The following is a 20,281-nucleotide window of genomic DNA, read 5'->3' as shown; positions in this document are numbered from 1 at the left end:
GCAGCAACTACTTCCTAGGAACATTGGCAAAGGCAAGGGAAACAAGGGCAAAAATGAACTATTGGACTTCATCAAGATCAAAAGCTTTTGTACAGCAAAGGAAACAGTCAACAAAACCAAAAGACAACCAACAGAATGGGAGAAGATATTTGCAAACAACATATCAGATAAAGGGCTAGTACCCCAAATCTATAAAGAACTCATCAAACTCAACACCCAAAGAACAAATAATCCAATCAAGAAATGGGCAAAGGACATGAACAGACATTTCTGCAAAGACATCCAAATGGCAACAGACACATGAAAAAGTGCTCCACATCACTCAGCATCAGGGAACTACAAATCAAAACCACAATGAGATACCACCTCACACCAGTCAGATTAACAAGTCTGGAAAAAAGAGATATTGTTGAGGTTATGGAGAAAGAGGAACCCTCCTTCAATGTTGGTGGGAATGCAAGCTGGTGCAACCATTCTTAAAAACAGCATGGAGGTTCCTCAAAAAGTTGAAAATAGAGCTACCCTATGACCCAGCAATTGCACTACTGTGTAGTTACCCTAAAGACACAAATGTAGTGATCCAAAGGGGCACATGCACCCAAATGTTTATAGGAGCAATGTCCACAATAGCCAAACTATGGAAAGAACATAGGATAGCCAAACATAGGAAAGAACCTAAATGTCCATCAACAGATGAATGAATAAAGTAGAGGTGGTATATATATATACAATGGAATACTATGCAGCCATCAAAAGAAATGAAATCTTACTATTTGCAATGATGTGGATGGAACTAGAGGGTATTATGCCTAGCAAAATCGGAGAAAGACAACTATCATATGATCTCCCTGATATGAGGAAATGGAGATGTAACGTGGGGGGTTTAGGAGGTAGGAAAAGAATAAATGAAAGAAGGTGGGATTGGGAGGGAGACAAACCATAAGAGATTCTTAATCTCACAAAACAAATGGAGAGTTAACAGGATGGGGGGTGGGTAGGTAGAGGGTGGTGGGCTTATGGACATTGGGGAAGGTATGTGCTATGGTGAATGCTGTGAAGTGTGTAAACCTGGCGATTCACAGACCTGTACCCCTGTGGCTAACAATATATTATATGTTAATTTAAGAAAAAAGAAGAAGAAGAAAGAGTGCCCAGACCATCCAATGGGTAAAGAATAGTCACTTCAGTAAATGCTGTTGTCGCAACTGGATATCTACATACAGAAGAATGAAGGCATATTCCAAATCACACTATATATAAAAACTAACTCAAAATGGATCAACAACCTAAATATAAGTGCTAAAATCATAAAACCCTTATAACAAGACATAGCGGTAAATCTTCATGACCTTGGATTTGGCAATGGAGTCTTAGATAAAGAAAGAAAATCATGAGCAACAAAAAAAGAATAAACTAGACTTCATCAAAATTAAAACCTCATGCATTGAAGGACATTATTAAGAAAGTAAAAAGACAACCTATAGAAGAAAATATTTGCAAATCATATATGAGGTAAGTGTCTAGTAACCAGAATATATGAGAATTCCTATAACTCAATAACACAAAAGGCAACCAATTTTTTAGAGTCAAATGACTTGATGGTATTTCTCCAAAAGAGATATACAGTGACCATTAAGTTCATGAAAAGATGCCTAACATCATTAGTCATTAGTGAGATGCATTCGTGATATCAAAACCACAATGAGATACCACTTCACATCTAATAGGATGGCTACACTTTTTTAAAATAGAAAATAACAGTAGTTAATGAAGATGTGAAGAAAACCACCAAATGTCTACCAACAGATGAATGAATAAATAAGTCTTGGTATATCCATACAATGGAATGTTATCAGCCATAAAATGAATGAATTGTTGACATATGCTGCAATGTGAATGAATCCTGAAAACATTAGGCTAATTGAAAGAACAGAGACACAGAAAGTTACATATCATAGGATTTCAATTATATGAAATACCCAAAATAGATAAACCCAGAGAAACAGAAAGCAAATTGATGATTACTAGGGGCTAGCGGACAGAGAATGGGGAGTAACTGCTTCATGAGCATGGAGGTTTTTTCTGGGAGAGGGAGTGCAGTAAATTATTTAGAACCAGATAGTGATTGTGATTGCTCCATACCATGAATATAGTAAATGCCATTTAATTGTTCACTTTAAAGTGGTTATGCTTTATGCAAATATGTTATGTGCATTTCAGCTCAATTAAATTAGATGTCCTGAACAATTACAGTTCTCAATATAGAAAATCTGTATGGAAAAACTCTGAATGTAATACCTTGATTTTCTATGACAAAGATTTTCTTTTGCTTTTTCATCTTTCCCAAGATAGTCTTTAAAATATCTTGGATAGGGTTAACTGGGTGGCTTAGTCAGCTAAGCATCTGCCTTTGGCTCAGATCATGATCCCAGAGTTCCAGGATCGAGCCCCACATCAGGTTCCCTGCTCAGCGGGGAGACTGGTTCTCCCTCTCCCTCTTCCCCTGCTCATGCGCTCTCTCTCTCTCAAATAAATAAATAAAACCTTTTAAAAAAACAATAAAATAAAATACCTTGGATAACATTTATAATCCTATTCTTTTGACTAGATCCCATTCCCACCATAGGTAATCTAGAACTTCTCAAGTTCTCCCTCCTTTCTGCATTATCATTTTTTTCTACCTGATGACTGCCATCAGCATTGCCACTAACTATGATATCTCCCTCTGAAAATAAAATAAACAAAGTAGGAATGGATTTCCTGTTGAGTTCTTTTATAACCTGACATTAGAGGACACTTTCCTAACCATGAGTCAAAATCCAAACATATGAAATAATGTATTACATTTGATTTTATTAAAAGATGAAAATCCGTGGCAAAAAAAACAAAAACAAAAATGAAAAAACAGACCACCATAAGCAAAGTGAAAACAAAAACTGGAAAAAAAAATATTTATAGCATCCCTCAGAGATGAAGAATTAATGTCCTTGATATTTAAGGAGATTTTATTTACTTTTCTTAAGATTTTATTTATCTATTTGTCAGAGGGAGAAAAGACAAGCAGGGGGAGTGGCAGGCAGAGCAAACAGAGGGAGAAGCATGTTCCCTACTAAGCAAGGAGCCCAACATGGGACTTGATCCCAGGACCCTGGGATCATGACCTGAGCCAGAGACAGATGATTAACCAAATGAGCCACCCCAGATGTCCCCAGAAGGAGCTTTTCAAAACAGATATTTTTTGGGACGCCTGGGTGGCGCAGTTGGTTGGACGACTGCCTTCGGCTCAGGGCCTGATCCTGGAGTCCCGGGATCGAGTCCCACATCGGGATCCCAGCTCCATGGGGAGTCTGCTTCGCTCTCTGACCTTCTCCTCGCTCATGCTCTCTCTCACTGTCTCTCTCTCTCAAATAAATAAATAAAATCTTTAAAAAAAAAAACAGATATTTTTTAAAAATCAAAAGCCCTATTTTTTTTTAAAAAAAAAGTCTAATGGAAAAGATCCTATAGAAATTCGTCCTAAATATGTAAAATGTTGTTAAAACTTGCTCGTATTTACCCCAAAGATACAGATGTAGTGAAAAGAAGGGCCATCTGTACCCCAATGTTTATAGCAGCAATGGTCACGGTCGCCAAACTGTGGAAAGAACCAAGATGCCCTTCAACGGACAAATGGATAAGGAAGATGTGGTCCATAAACACTATGGAGTATTATGCCTCCATCAGAAAGGATGATTACCCAACTTTTGTAGCAACATGGACGGGACTGGAAGAGATGATGCTGAGTGAAATAAGTCAACAGAGAGAGTCAATTATCATATGGTTTCACTTATTTGTGGAGCATAACAAATAGCATGGAGGACATGGGGAGATAGGAGAAGGGAGTTGGGGGAAATTGGAAGGGGGGGTGAACCATGAGAGACTATGGACTCTGAAAAACAATCTGAGGGTTTTGAAGGGGCGGGGGGGTGGGAGGTCAGGGTACCAGGTTGTGGGTATTATGGAGGGCACGGATTGCATGGAGCACTGGGTGTGGTGCAAAAAACAATGAATACTGTTGTGCTGAAAATAAATTTTAAAAAAATTTTAAATAAACCTTGCTCGTGAATTTTTTAAAAATGTAAATTAAAAATATACTAAGATTTCATGTATTTCTGTTAGATTGACAAACATCTAAGTTTGCAGCACATGCTATTATCAAGACTGGGGAAATAGTTCTTTCTAACCTTATGACTGGGAATGCAAAATGGTGCAACATTCATAAAGGGGAATTTGACAATATCTCCTACAAATTTACATTTTGGCTCATCAATCACTTTTATAGGGGTCTACACCAATAAACCACTGGCAAAAATTCAGTAAGATGCAAGTACAAGATATTTGTTGCTGTACTACTTTTCTAAAAAACATATTTTGTTTTATTTTATTTTATTTTTGAAGAGAGAGAGAGTGAGTGTGCAAGTAGCATGGGAGTAAGGAGGAAGAGGAGAGGGACAGACGGAAAGGGAAAGGTAGAATACTAAGCAGACCCCATGCCCAGCACAGAGGCCAATGTGAGGCAATCTCATGACCTGAGGCAAAATCAAGAGTCAGACACGTCCAACTGAGCCATCCAGGTACCCCTTAAAAAATATTTTAAATTAGTTTTATTAAAGTATAATTTACAATGATAAATGCATCTATTTTAATTGTACAAATGAATTTTGACAAATGTTCATACCCATGTAGCCACCACACCAAAGAAAATATAAAATGTTTCTATTACCCAAAAAGTTCTCTCCTGATTCTTTATAATCAGCCCACTTCCACTTCTGGCCCAGAGCAACCACTGATTTTTCTGCCATTATAAATGTGTTCATATTTTTTAAGAGCTCAGGTAAATGAAACCACTCAGAATATATTTCCTTGTATCTGGTTTCTTCCATGCAGCAACAATGTTTTTGAGATTCATACACACTGTTGCATATGCCAAGAATTTATTCCTGTATATTCCAGAGTCATTTTCTGTTGTATAAATATACCATATGTCCATGCATATCTGAGTTATTACTAGCTTGGAGATATTACAAATAAAGAAACCTGTTATGAATATCCATATGCAAATATATAGACATTCATCTTATTTCTCTGGTAAATAACTAGTAGTAGAATTTCTGGATGAAACAAGCGTATACTCAAATTTACACAAAATGCCCTTTTCTCCATGTCCTTGCCAAAACCTGGTATTGTCCATCTTCTAAAATTTTAGCTTTTGTTTTGTAGTAGTGTTGTATTATGGTCTTCATTTTTATTTCCTAGTCTGGAAATTATGTTGAGCATCATTTTGTGTACTCATTTGTGATTCTTATCTTTGGTAAATTATTGGTCAAATAATTTTTTTAAATTAGGTTGTTTGTCTTCTTATTACTGAATTTTAAGTGTTCTTCATATATTCTGGATAGCAGTTTTATATCAGATATTTGATTTGCAAATATTCTCCTCCTAGTTTTTGACTCATGTTTTTGTTCCCTTAATTCTAATTTATTGTTTTATTTCTGTTTTTTTCAGTGTAATCTCTAAGCAATATGAGTTAAACCCAAATCACTAAGGTTTTTCCAGTGTTTTAACCTAGAAGTTTTATATAGTTAGCTCCTATATTTAGGGATATGATCTATTTTAGTAAATTCTGCATATAGAATCAATGAGGAGACTTTTTTTTTAAACATTTGTTGTCCAATGGTTATAGGACCATTTGTTAAAAAGATTTACCTAGGCAACTTCATTCAAAATCAATTGACTATAAATGCATGCATTTATTTTTATACTCTCTATTCTGTGTCCCTGCTCTTTCTGTTTACCCTTATACATACACCCGCACTGTCTTAATTCCTTAACTCTACAGAAAGTTTTGAAATCAGGTAATACAAGACCTCCATCACTGTTCTTTTCAAAAATTTTTGGGTACTCTGAGTCTTTTACATTTAGTTAATGTAAGTAGGCTTCAAACTCTATAAATGCATTCTGAGATTTGCACTGACTCTTTAGATCATTTCAGAAATAAGTTATTATAAATATTAAATCTTTCAACTCACAACATGGAATATCTCTTCATTTATTTAGATTTTTCTTACATTTTCTCAACAACATCTCATATTTTGGGTGTGTATAATTATTACACATCCTTGTTTAATTTACTACTATTTTACTCTTTTTGATTCTATTGCAAATGGAATTCTTTCATTAATTTCAATTCAGGTTACTTGTTGTTTGTATATATCAATGCAATTGATTTTGCATGCCAATCATGTATCCCACGACCTCGATAAACTCATTTATTAGATCTATTACAGATTTTTGTTTCATAAATTGTTTACAATTTTCTACAGATAAGATCATGTGGTCTGCAAATAAACAATTTCACTTACTCTTTTCCAACCTAGAAGATCATTTCTGTTGCCTTACTACAAGAGCTAAAACACCGAGCACAATATTAATAAGTATGGTGAAAACAGACTTTCTTGTCTTATCCCTTGTCTTAGAGGAAAAACATTTATCCTTCATCATTAAGTATGATCTTAGCTGTAGGTTTTTTTGTAGGTACTTTATCAGGTTAAGTAGGTCTCTGTTTCTAGTTCCTTGAGAGTTTTTATCCTGAATAGATGTCGGACTATCTAAAGCTTTTCCTGAATCAGTTAAGAGGTTGTTAGACATTAATTTTTAATAATTAACTGCTTTTTATTTTAATTTAATATTTGATTGATATTTATTTTGTTTTAAATTATCGTTTTTAATTGATTTTTCAGATTTAAGCCAGTTTTGCCTTTTTGAGAGAGACGCTATTTGACATGGTATATAACCCTTTTGTATTTTGTTGGGTTTGATTTACTGTAAAACAGAATCTGAAGTTGCCTTAATATATTGTATAAAATGCCCACTTTTTAGCCCAAAATTCTGAAGCATGCAAAGAAATTGGAAGAGGGATCATACTCGGGAAAAGTAGTAGCCAACAGAAAATTACTCTGAATTGACCTGGAGGTTTGATTTGCTAAACAAAAATCTTCTAAGCAGCTGGGTCAATTCACTGGTCAATTATATGTCCTGATTTGACTTGACTTAGTAGCAGTGTTTCATACACATAATCACCTCTCTTTGAAATATTTTTTCACCTGACATCAAAGGCATGACTATTTCTTGGTTCTCATCCTATCTCACCTTCCTTCACTAGATCGCTCTCATGTCCCATAGCCTGAGAGTTATTGTGCCCCAGGATCCTAAACTCCTCTCTGGTCTGTCCAATCCATTCACGTGCTGATAATTCCCAATTTATATCTTCAGTCCTGAGCACTACTTTTAACAAAATTAAGACATCTCAAACATGTGTATAATACCAAATTCTTTATCCTCTTTCCAAAATTTTTTTGTTTTGTTTTGAAAATTTTGTTCAGCCCACATATCATATCAGGATATGTATCCCCATTCCTACAATTACACAAAGTGAAAAATATTAAGAGTCATCTCTGACTCCTGTTCTAGAAAATGTACCCAAATCTGATTATTAGCCATCACTCACTCAGCTACCACTCTGGTCCAAGCCGTAGTCACATCTTTCCTTCACCCTTACAGCCTCCTAAGTGACTTCTTGTACTTTAATACCTGCCCTTTTGTACACTCTAGTCTGTAGCAGCAAGACTGTTTTTTTAAAATGTAAATCATGATGCATCACTCCACTGCTTAAAGTTATTACTCAAATAAAAACCAAAGTCTTTTTTTTGAAATAGCACAATTTTTTAATGTATATATATCTGGGGATCTAATGTACAGAAAGTGAGTACAGTTAACAATACTATATTACATACTTGAAAAATTTTTTAAACCAAAGTCTTTTTTTAAAGATTTTTATTTATTTATTTGACAGGCAGAGAGGCAGGCAGGCAGAGAGGGGGAAGCAGACTCCCCCACTGAGCAGGGAGCCTAATGTGGGGCTCAATCCCAGGACCCTGAGACTATGAGACCATGACCTGAGCAGAAGGCAGAGGCTTAACCCACTGAGCCACCCAGATGCCCCAAAACCAAAGTCTTTAAAACAACCTGAGAGACTCTATATAATCTGTATCACCCCACACACACACACACATCCTCTGACTTCCTTTCTTTTTATCTTTCTTGGGGTTTTTTTGATTGGTTGGTTGGTTGGTTGGTTGTTTTTTTTTTTTTAAGATTTTATTTATTTATTTATTTGACAGAGAGAGATCACAAGTAGGCAGAGAGGCAGGCAGAGAGAGAGAGGAGGAAGCAGGCTCCCCGCTGAGCAGAGAGCCCGATGCGGAACTCGATCCCAGGACCCTGAGATCATGACCCGAGCCGAAGGCAACGGCCCAACCCACTGAGCCACCCAGGCGCCCCGGTTGGTTGGTTTTTATTCCAGGTCCATTGGGCTCCTTTCTTTCTCCCAGCCAAGCATGCTCCAGATACACTAGTGGTTAATTGCATTCAGATTGATAACAAAATTTCAACTTATTTTGGAGGAGTCCTCTGTATTTCAAGAAGTATATTCTATATTCTACTTTTATCACTCTCTACCCCTCTAGGATTCCTTCATTTTGATCCTTTCTTTTCAAAATAGCACAAACAATCTTCTAATAACTTATTTGTACATTTGCTGATTATGTAGGATAACAAAACACACATACATATACATACACACACACACACACACATACACACACAGCCTGACAGAGCAGTTTTTTTACTTATTGACTTATCCCAAGAAACTGGGTAAGGTATTTGTTGGGTGATTGAATTAAGTATAATATCTCCTTTTATTTTTCTAATAATCCCAACAATTAAATACAATTATCATTGTTTCATTGATAAGACTCTGAGAGATTAAGGATTTGCTTAAGGTTTCATGGTGTGTTAGTGATAGAGCTGGAGTCCAGTCTTTTCGCTTTAAGTTTTTATCTCTATTACACCAATAATTCTCAATAATATTCAGTACATCGGGGGATCACAGAATGGAACCCATAGAGATAGGATTAAAAGCCAGGCACCAATGAGAATCATCCTGAATAGCTCTTAACATCCAGTTTTCTAATCTTTTGTCAAATTACAATAGCCAGTATTCAGATTAGAATTTTGATCTTCTCAGGAAATGTTCTTTTTTAACAGGTAGAGCTGTGACAAAGCCACTTTCCAAGAGGAGCATTCTGACCATCAGTGTCCACACCTGGGATTGTCACATGGTCTTGTCACATTTATTGGAACACCATATTGGAAGAATGGCTTGAAGCAAAACTATTAGTGAAAAACATTTATGTAGCCATATATAGTCACAGGATGAGTCTCAATTGTGTATTTTCCAATTAAGAAAAAAATATCTTTGTAATAAGCTCCAGATAAGACTTGGCTGTTCCCTTTAGTTCTTAGTTTGTCAGCTAGATTTTCAGAGTGAACCAAGATAATATATTGCTCTAAGGCAAAATATTTTCTAATACTGCATACAAGCTTTAATCCAGTTCTAAAGATTTTTTTTTTGTCAAAACTCATCCTCTTGTGACCTTAGAGACACATCTCCAGTGAAGAGATACAAATGGCTAACAGACACATGAAAAATTTTTCATCATCATTAGCCATCAGGGAAATTCAAATCAAAACCACATTGAGATACCACCTTGCACCAGTCAGAATGACAAAAATTAACAAGGAAAGAAACAACAAATGTTGGAGAGGATGTGGAGAAAGGGGAATCCTCTTACACAGTTGGTGGGAATGCAAGTTAGTGCAGCCGCTTTGGAAAACAGTATGGAGGTTCCTCAAAAAATTAAAAACAGAGCTGTCCTATGACCCAGCAATTGCATTACTGGGTATTTACCACAAACATAAAGATGTAGTGAAAAGAAGGGCCATATGTACCCCAATGTTCATAGCATCAATGTCCACAATAACCAAACTGTGGAAAGAGCTGAGGTGCCCTTCAGCAGATGAATGGCTAAAGGAGATATTGTCCATATATACAATGGAATATTATTCAGCAATCAGAAATTATGAATACCCAACTTTTGCATCAACCTGAATGGGACTGGAGGAAATTATGCTGAGTGAAATAAGTCAAGCAAAGAAAGTCAATTATCATATGGCTTCATTTACTTCTGGAACATAAATAATAGCATGGAAGACATTAGGAAATGAAAAAGAAAAATGAATGGGAGGAAATCAGAGGGGGAGATGAAACATGAGAGACTGTGGACACAGAGAAACAGAGGGTTTTAGAAGGAAGTGGGTGGGGGGATGTGTTGGCCAGTGATGCGTATTAAGGAGAGCACATACTGCATGAAGCACTGGGTGTTATCTAAACAATGGATTTTGGAACACTACATTAAAAACTAACGACATATTGTATGGTGACTAACATAATAAAAAAATAATAATTTAAAAAAAAGAAATAGTGAGGATAGAACAGAAGGTCAGGAAATGATAGAAATTGTTAGTTTTCCCTCATTTCAGGGTCCATTATGGAAAACCAAATCTATATCTGGCCAAGGGTTAGAATAACCAAATCATAACTTTAAACCCTTGATAAAGATAATTCATTTCAAATCCTTAAAAGAGATCATAAAACACATTTTTCTTTTTTATTAGAAATATTTCTTGTTTCTGAAAGAGATTTTGGTACATAAGCCCATAGTGTTTTTCAAAGGAGTATATGAAGAAGACAATCCTCTACAAGAGAAAAAAGTTCACTAGATATCACACAAAATTGCAGCACCAAAACAGCATTTCTGTAGCTACTTCAGTATGCAACTATAGAGTGCAGAAAAAAACAATCCCATAAATGGAATGTGTGATATTTGCTTAACCAAGAGTGACTTAAATTGAGAAAGACTGAAGTTTAAAGATTTTACTTAATCTTATTATAATGAAGTGAAGGAAAGAAAAAAAAAGATTAAGTATAAGCTTTAACTTGTGATTGAGTATATAGTTGTGTTAAGATTATTTTGATATATGATAAAAGTAAAATGTATCTAAATTTGTATTGCTGATCAATTATTTTTTATTTGGATTTCCCAGATTTTATTTCATGAGCTTTTTTTTCTGTTGCTGAGTAAATTATACTTTTCATAGACCCTAAAATAGCTAATTTATCTTGCATAAACTAGAGAAAGGAAAATTGCATAACAGGTAAAGATGAAATGCAAATAAAATCAAAGTAGATCATGACTAGATATAGATCTATTTCTGAGGGAAAAAAAAAAAAACAAGGAGAAAAGTGTAGAAAGACTAAGAAAAGACTAAATTGTACTTGGAACATAGGTAAACACAAATGTTTGACCTGATTTTCTTGTCAAAACATAATTGAAAAGTACTTGCCAATAAATGAAATAAATTATTTTTCTCTCATCTTATGTTGACTTCCTAAGAGAGAAGAACCACATGCTCCTCTCAATTGATGCAGAAAAAGCATTTTACAAAATCCAGAATCTGTTCCTGATTAAAACACTTCAAAGTATAGGGATAGAGGGAACATTCCTGAACTTCATAAAATCTATCTATGAAAGACCCACAGCAAATATCATCCTCAATGGGAAAAAGCTCACAGTCTTCCCGCTGAGATCAGGAACATGACAATGATGCCCACTCTCACCACTCTTGTTCAACATAGTATTAAAAGAAGTCCTAGCAACAGCAATCAGACAATAAAGAGAAATAAAAGGTATCCAAATTGGCAATGAAGAAGTCAAACTCTTTCTCTGCTCAGATGACATGATTCTTTAGATGGAAAACCCAAAAGACTCCACCCCCAAACTACTAGAACCCATACAGCAATTCAGTAATGTGGCAGGATACAAAGTCAATGTACAGAAATCAGTGACTTTCTTATACACTAACTATGAAAATATAGAAAGGGAAATTAGAGAATCGATTCCGTTTACTATAGCACCAAGAACCATAAGATACCTGGGAATAAACCTAACCAAAGAGGTAAAGGATCTGTACTTGAGGAACTACAGAACACTCATGAAAGAAATTGAAGAAGACACAAAAAGATGGAAAACCATTCCATGCTCTTGGATCGGAAGAATAAACATTGTTAAAATGTCTCTACTGCCTAGAGCAATCTATACTTTTAATGCCATTCTGATCAAAATTCCACCAACATCCTTCAAAGAGCTGGAGCAAATAATCCTAAAATTTGTATGGAATCAGAAGAGACCCTGAATCGCTAAGGAAATGTTGAAAAACAAAAATAAAACTGGTGGCATCACGTTACCTGATTTCAAGCTTTACTACAAAGCTGTGATCACCAAGACAGCATGGCACTGGCATAAAAACAGACACATAGACCAGTGGAACAGAGTAGAGAGCCCAGATATGGACCCTCAACTCTATGGTCAATTAATCTTTGACAAAGCAGGAAAAAATATACAGTCTCTTCAATAAATGGTGCTGGGAAAACTGCACAACTATATGTAGAAGAATGAAATTCGACCATTCTCTTACACCATACACAAAGATAAACTCAAAATGGATAAAAGACCTCAATGTGAGACAGGAATCCATCAGAATCCTAAACAACATAGGCAGTAACCTTTTCGATATCAGCCACAGCAACTTCTTTCAAGATATGTCTCCAAAGGCAAAGGAAACAAAAGCAAAGATGAACTTTTGGGACTGCATCAAAATGGTTGATATCCAGGTTGATATCCCTGAACTTCTCAAACTCAACACACACAAAACAGATTTTTACATCAAAAAATGGGCAGAAGATATGAACAGACACTTCTCCAATGAAGAGATACAAATGACTATCAGACACATGAAAAAATGTTCATCATCACTAGTCATTAGGGAGATTCAAATTAAAACCACATTGAGATACCACCATACCCCAGTTAGAATGGCCAAAATTAGCAAGACAGGATACAACATGTGTTGGAGGGGATGTGGAGAAAGGGGAACCCTCTTACACTGTTGGTGGGAATGCAAGTTGGTGCAGCCTCTTTGGAGAACAGTGTGGAGATTCCTCAAGAAATTAAAAATAGAGCTTCCTTATGACCCTGCCATTGCACTACTGGGTTTTACTCCAAAGACACAGATGTCATGAAAAGAAGGGCTATCTGTACCCCAATGTTTATAGCAGCAATGGTCATGGTCGCCAAACCATGGAAAGAACCAAGATGCCCTTCAATGGACAAATGAATAAGGAAGATGTGGTCCATATACACTATGGAGTATTATGCCTCCATCAGAAAGGATGAATACCCAACTTTTGTAGCAACATGGACGGGACTGGAAGAGATTATGCTGAGTGAAATAAGTCAAGCAGAGAGAGTCAATTATCATATGGTTTCACTTATTTGTGGAGCATAACAAATAACATAGAGGACATGTGGAGATGGAGAGGAGAAGGGAGTTGAGGGAAATTGGAAAGGGAGGTGAACCATGAGAGACTATGGACACTGAAAAACAACCTGAGGGTTTTGAAGGGGCGGGGGGTGGGAGGTTGGGGGAAACACATGGTAGGTATTGGAGAGGGCACATATTTCATGGAGCACTGGGTGTGATGCAAAAACAATGAATACTGTTACGCTGAAAAGAAATTTTTAAAAAATTAAAAATCAGAAGCTTTTGATTTTGATGAAGTCCCAAAAGTTTATTTTCGCTTTTGTTTCCTTTGCCTTTGGAGACGTATCCAAAGGCAAAGGAAACAAAAGCGAAAATAAACTTTTGGGACTTCATCAAAATCAAAAGCTTCTGCACAGCAAAGGAAACAGTCAAAAAAACAAAGAGGCAACCCACGGAATGGGAGAAGATATTTGCAAATGACAGTACAGACAAAAGGTTGATATCCAGGATCTATAATGAACTCCTCAAACTCAACCCACACGAAACAGGCAAACACGTCAAAAAATGGGCAGAAGATATGAACAGACACTTCTCCAATCAAGACATACAAATGGCTATCAGACACATGAAAAAATGCTCATCATCATTAGCCCTCAGGGAGATTCAAATTAAAACCACATTGAGATATCACCTTACACCAGTTAGAATGGCCAAAATTAACAAACCAGGAAACAACATGTGTTGGAGAGGATGTGGAGAAACGGGAACCCTCTTACACTGTTGGTGGGAATGCAGGTTGGTGCAGCCTCTTTGTAGAACAGTGTGGAGATTCCTCAAGAAATTAAAAATAGAGCCTCCCTATGACCCTGCAATTGCACTCCTGGGTATTTGCCCCAAAGACACAGATGTCGTGAAAAGAAGGGCCATCTGTACTTCAATGTTTATAGCAGCAATGGCCACGGTCGCCAAACTATGGAAAGAACCAAGATGCCCTTCAACGGATGAATGGATAAGGAAGATGTGGTCCATATACACTATGGAGTATTATGCCTCCATCAGAAAGGATGAATACCCAACTTTTGTACAACATGGACGGGACTGGAAGAGATTATGCTGAGTGAAATAAGTCAAGCAGAGAGAGTCAATTATCATATGGTTTCACTTATTTGTGGAGCATAACAAATAGCATGGAGGACAAGGGGTGTTAGAGAGGAGAAGGAATTTGGGTAAATTGGAAGGGGAGGTGAACCATGAGAGACTATGGACTCTGAAAAACAATCTGAGGGGTTTGAAGTGGCGGGGGGGTGGGGGTGGGAGGTTGGGGTACCAGGTGGTGGGTATTATAGAGGGCACGGCTTGCATGGAGCACTGGGTGTGGTGAAAAAATAATGAATACTGTTTTTCTGAAAATAAATAAATTGGAAAAAAAATTAAAAATCAAAAAAATTTTTTAAAAATTTTCTCCCAGCAAGATGAGGCCCTTTACCAGACAATTAGAATGATTTTATTTAGTTTAATATCTTCTATCCCCACTTTTCTCTATTTGTTCAGTCACAGAGATTCTGGCATGATTGTGGGGAGAACTTTAGTACAAAAATATTTTAAACAAAATTAGAAAGTAAGTAACAAACTAAGAAAAATGTTTCCAACATATATGATGTCACTACACTTAAAGAAATTTTGCAGAACAGTAAAAAAGACAAAATATCCTGTAGAAAAATGGACAATGGACAGAAACAGATAAAACAGAAAGAAAAACAATGAAGTATATTTAAATAAGAAGTAAAGTAAAATTCAAATGTGAGGTGCTATTTTTGCCTATCATATTAGCAAAAATAATTCCTAGTCTCAAGAGTGAAATTTGGCAATATAATTTTTAAAATCTGTATAGTGTTCCATTTGCAGAAATTTATCCTAAGAGAATGTTCATGGATATATTCAAGGATTATGCTGTTAGATTTTTTTTTGCATTATTTTAAGTAACAAAATATTAGGACAGAACAAAATACCCAACCATACAATACTTAGCAAAATTTCTAAAACATCAATACAACAAGATATTATGAAGTCATTAAAAATCTTCAAAGAATACGGGACGCCTGGGTGGCTCAGTTGGTTGGACGACAGCCTTCGGCTCAGGGCGTGATCCTGGAGTCCTGGGATCGAGTCCCACATCAGGCTCCCAGCTCCATGGGGAGTCTGCTTTGCTCCCTGACCTTCTCCTCGCTCATGCTCTCTCTCACTGTCTCTCTCTCTCAAATAAATAAATAAAATCTTTTAAAAAAAAATCTTCAAAGAATACTAGTTAGTAATAAAAATATAATCAATTCAATTTTATCAAGAAGTAGACTTCCAAACAGCGTATTAAGTAACTCCTTGTTAAATAAAATACATGAGTATGTATTCTCTATTAGCAAGAAAAATATCCTTAAAATTGGGCATAATTTTAGCTATAGTATTATATGAACACAGTCAGTCTCTTCATTTTTCCCTCCCAACATAAATTCTGAAAACTTCACTTTCACTTCATACAAAATTTTATTTATGTATTTTACTTATTTAATATTCCTTTCTTTACATTATTATATTATTATAATATAAACTATAATTGTGCTTTAGAGGGAGCCAATAACTTTATTTTATTACTCAGAGTAGCTTCTGACATAAATAAGTGCTAAATTAATTTTTCCTTATATGACTTACATCATTAAACCAGACAGGGAACTAGTCCCTTAAAATAAATATTCAAAAATTAATTTTTCCTCAAGCCAGCTGCCCTCTGCCCACAACACTACCACCTTTCCTTCACCAGAAACAGTCAAAAACTCAATCTGCTTTGTCCCAGAATTTGTTTATACCTATGTAGTTCCTACCCCTTTCCACTGCATCCACTTTATCCTAAACCTTCATACCCTCCACTCTGCATCCTCTGGATTATCTAATTGTTGACCTTCCAAACTCTAGGCCATGCCCATTCAAATTCAACTTCCTTGCTACTGTTAGCATATTCTTTCATAAATAACACTGTAGCCAAGTAATCCCTTTGCTTACAAACTTACAGAGCTGTTTCTTCCAAATAAAAGCCAACTTCATACTAAACCACATTTTGTTTCATGAGCTCTTCTTTTTTTTAAAAAAAGATTTTATTTATTTATTTGACAGAGACAGAGATCACAGGTAGGCAGAGAGGCAGGCAGAGAGAGAGGAGGAAGCAGGCTCCCTGCTGAGCAGAGAGCCCGATGCAGGGCTCGATCCCAGGACCCTGGGATCATGACCTGAGCCAAAGGTAGAGGCTCAACCCACTGAGCCACCCAGGCACCCCATGAGCTCTTTTCTTCTTTCACTACTGCTCACCTTAACTCATAAATTCCCCCGTATATGCCTCTCCTTTTTATCCAGCTAAGAGGCTATCCATACACAAACTCACCATGTTCACTTATACTTCTGGGATTTCTCTTCATTCCTTGTTTCACCAGTGATACTCTCTTTCCCCCTGGCTGCTACCCAAATCATACATTTATCCAGCCTCAGCTCTTCACAGTTTCTCCAAATCTTCTTTAATATTTGCTGTGTTTATCTCTTCCTTCTGCAAGTTCTTTTGGTATCCAGCATCTGGGTCACAATGTTTACTGTGCACAATTGCTTATGATATTTGGATTTTGTTTTATGTTTGTTGCTCATGTTTCAACTCAAATTTAAACTTTGATCATAGGGACTGTATTTTGTATTTCATTTGTATCCCTACATAATACTTGACACAAGGGTGACCACAAAGGAAATTTGTAAAACAAACAAACAAACAAAAACACCTTTTGATTGGTAATGAATTGCAATGAATTTAATCTAAAATAAAATTGTTGCCTGTACTTGGATGGAACCCTGCTTTTTAGCTAAGTCTCCTTTAAATAACAAATTCAGATCAGCCTGGTGCGCAGAATCCTATGAGCCTTGTGTGGTTTCATGTCATCCAACCTGAGGCAAAAACTCAAATCCAAATGAGAGAGTACATTTTAGCATCAGATTCTGTCTTCCCTCCTCCCCCATCCTGACACCTGCCATCCTTCTCAATTATTTCAATGTTCACATTAGAGACCCATCTATGTCTTGGTGCCTTGGAACGTGGCTCCATCACCTCCAAAGTCTTCCTCTTCTTACCTCTGCAGCCCACTTTAGACAGTGCCCTTTTAGCTTTGTTATGTAGTGAAAGTTTTCCACCTTTAATATAATATTAATATTGATATTTCTCACGATAACCCTATCTTCAAAGTTTCTTTGTTTAATGAATCCCATACATTTTCTTTGTTCTCATCAGCCTTCCAACACTACTGCTTCATTTCAGCCCTCCAAACTGCCCTCTTATATTCGCTTTCCTCCTTAACCATCTTCACATCTAGAATCTCATCATTTCAGCTTACTTTTTGTCAATATGCTTGGCTCCTTATATTTCAAGCTCAGCTAGCCCCCACAAATGTCACATAGTGCATGCTAGAACCATGGGGACTGAGGGCCTGGTAAGTGACATGCTGACCCTGGGACTTCCAGCCTTGCCCAGAGTAGTGTGCTTGCTCCACATGTGGCTGCACACACCAGGACTCGTGCCATCACTCCCAGCCCCATATTTTGAGATTACCAGATCACTGAGTAACACAGAGAGTTTCTGTGGCTGTGAAAGCATCCTTGGTCGTAGATACTGCAGCTAGCTTTCAGTTGCCTCAGGGAATGGCACACTACTCCTGATGACATCTGAAAGACATCACCACAAGTTGAAATTCTACAAAGCCCTTCCTGATGGAGTTGAGAGAGACTGGCCTCATTTAAATTGTTGCCAGGTGACCCATTTGATCCAACAGACAATTCAGTTTATCACTCCTCACTTTTATCACAAATGACAAGCAAAACTTCAGTCTTGGATCAATATATACAGTTTCCTCATGACTGCAGTAGATATCTGAGCTTTACTGTAGGAAAAAAAGGAAAAGAAAATCAAACTACTCAACACATTGATACTTATCAAAAATTCACAGGTGCTTGTGTTCATGAGGACCTTATCAGTGACTATAAAATCCACTATTCTGAGTGAAATAACTCAAGCAGAGAGAGTCAATTATCATACGGTTTTGCTTATTTATGGAGCATAAGGAATAACACAAAGGACATGGGGAGATGGAGAGGAGAAGTGAGTTGGGGGATATTAGAGGGAGAGATGAACCATGAGAGACTGTGGACTCTGAGAAACAAACTGAGGGTTTTGGAGGGGAAGGGGTGAGCCTGGTGGTTGGTATTAAGGAGGGAATGTATTGCATGGAGTACTGGGTGTGATGCACAAACAATGAATTCTCGAACACTGAGAAAAAAATTTTAAAAATCCACTATGATTCTCTAGTTGTCTCATAGCTATCATCAGTATGGACTGTGCCTGTTTAAGATAGGCACTATAGAAGAAGAACTAATACTACTCTACTCCAGTGGACTGCACCTGGTCTATCCCCTCCCCCTCACTGTAGCAGAAGTGACCCTCCTCCTTCAAAATCCCTCCACTAGGATCTAGACACCACTCCTCCCCATGATACTATTTTTCTTCACAGTTACAATAACTTCAAGTGGTCTATCAAGTTATCCTGGTTTTTTTCAAATTAGTGTTGAAATATGCCCAAGTGTTTTCCATGTTAAAATGAGAAAAAGAAAATTCTCCATTTAATTTTTTTATTAAGATATAATTCATATAACATAAAAATCACTATTTTAAAAGGATTCATTAGTTTATAATTTATTTACTACATTTCACAAGCATCACCAGATATTTCAGAAAATTTCTATCACTAAAACAGACACACATACTGATCAACAACAATCTCAATTTCCCACATTTCCAATGCCCTGGCAATCACTAAACTACTTTCTGTTTCTACAGATTTGTCTATTCTGGACATCTCATATAAATGGATTTACATAATACATGACTTTTTACATCTGGCTTTCACTTAGCACAATGTTTTCAATGTCCACTCATATTACAGCATGGATCAGTGCTTATTTTTATGACTGAGTAATATTCCATTGTATGGATGTGCCACCTTCATTAACCAATTCATCAGTTGATGAACATTTGGGTTGTTCCCACATTTAAGCTATTATAGATAATGCTACCATAAAAATTGTGTACTAGGTATTGTGTAAACATGTTTTCAATTCTCTTTTACATATCTAGAAATGTAATTACTGTTTCATAATTATAATTTAACATTTGAGAAACTGCCAAACTCTTTTCCAAAGTGGTGGTGGCTCCAGTTTATATTCCTATCAGCAATATATAAGCATTTCAATTCTAAACATCCTCATTGACATTTGCAATTATCTGAAATTAACTTTTAATTCTAGCAATTCTAGTGGGTGAGAAATGGATGTCACTGTGGTTTTGATTTGTATCTCCTAGTGTCTAATAACTTTGAGCATCTTTTCATGTGCATATTGATTTTTGTGTAGAATCTACCTTTCCATTTATTTACTTAAATTTTGTTAGTTAACATTCAATGCATATTGAAATCTAGGGTAGAATTCAGTGATTCATGACTTATGTGCAGAATTTATTTAAATCTTTTGCCCATTTTTATTTTTTATTATTTTTATTAACATATAATGTATTATTTGCTTCAGGGGTATAGGTCTGTGAGTCATCAATCTAACACAATTTACAGCACTCACCATAGCACATTTTTCAACTGGGCTGTCTTTTTGTAGTTGAATTACAGTTTTTTATATATGCTAGGTACAGACGCTTAATTGTTTCTATGATTTGCAGGCATGTTTTCTTGTTCTGCTTGTAGATTTTCAATTTTTATAGTGTCCTTTATTAGACTATTTTGATTAGACCCAAATTTAACTAATTTTTTTGGTTGTTTGTGTTTTTTGTGTCATATTCTAATTCAAGTTCACATAGATTTGTGTTTCCTTCCAAGGATTT

This window comes from Neovison vison, chromosome 4, assembly GCF_020171115.1.
Source record: "Neovison vison isolate M4711 chromosome 4, ASM_NN_V1, whole genome shotgun sequence".
NCBI classification, from domain to species: Eukaryota; Metazoa; Chordata; class Mammalia; order Carnivora; family Mustelidae; genus Neogale; species Neogale vison.
The sequence above is the reverse complement of the archived record's forward strand: the minus strand, read 5'-3'. Positions refer to the sequence as shown.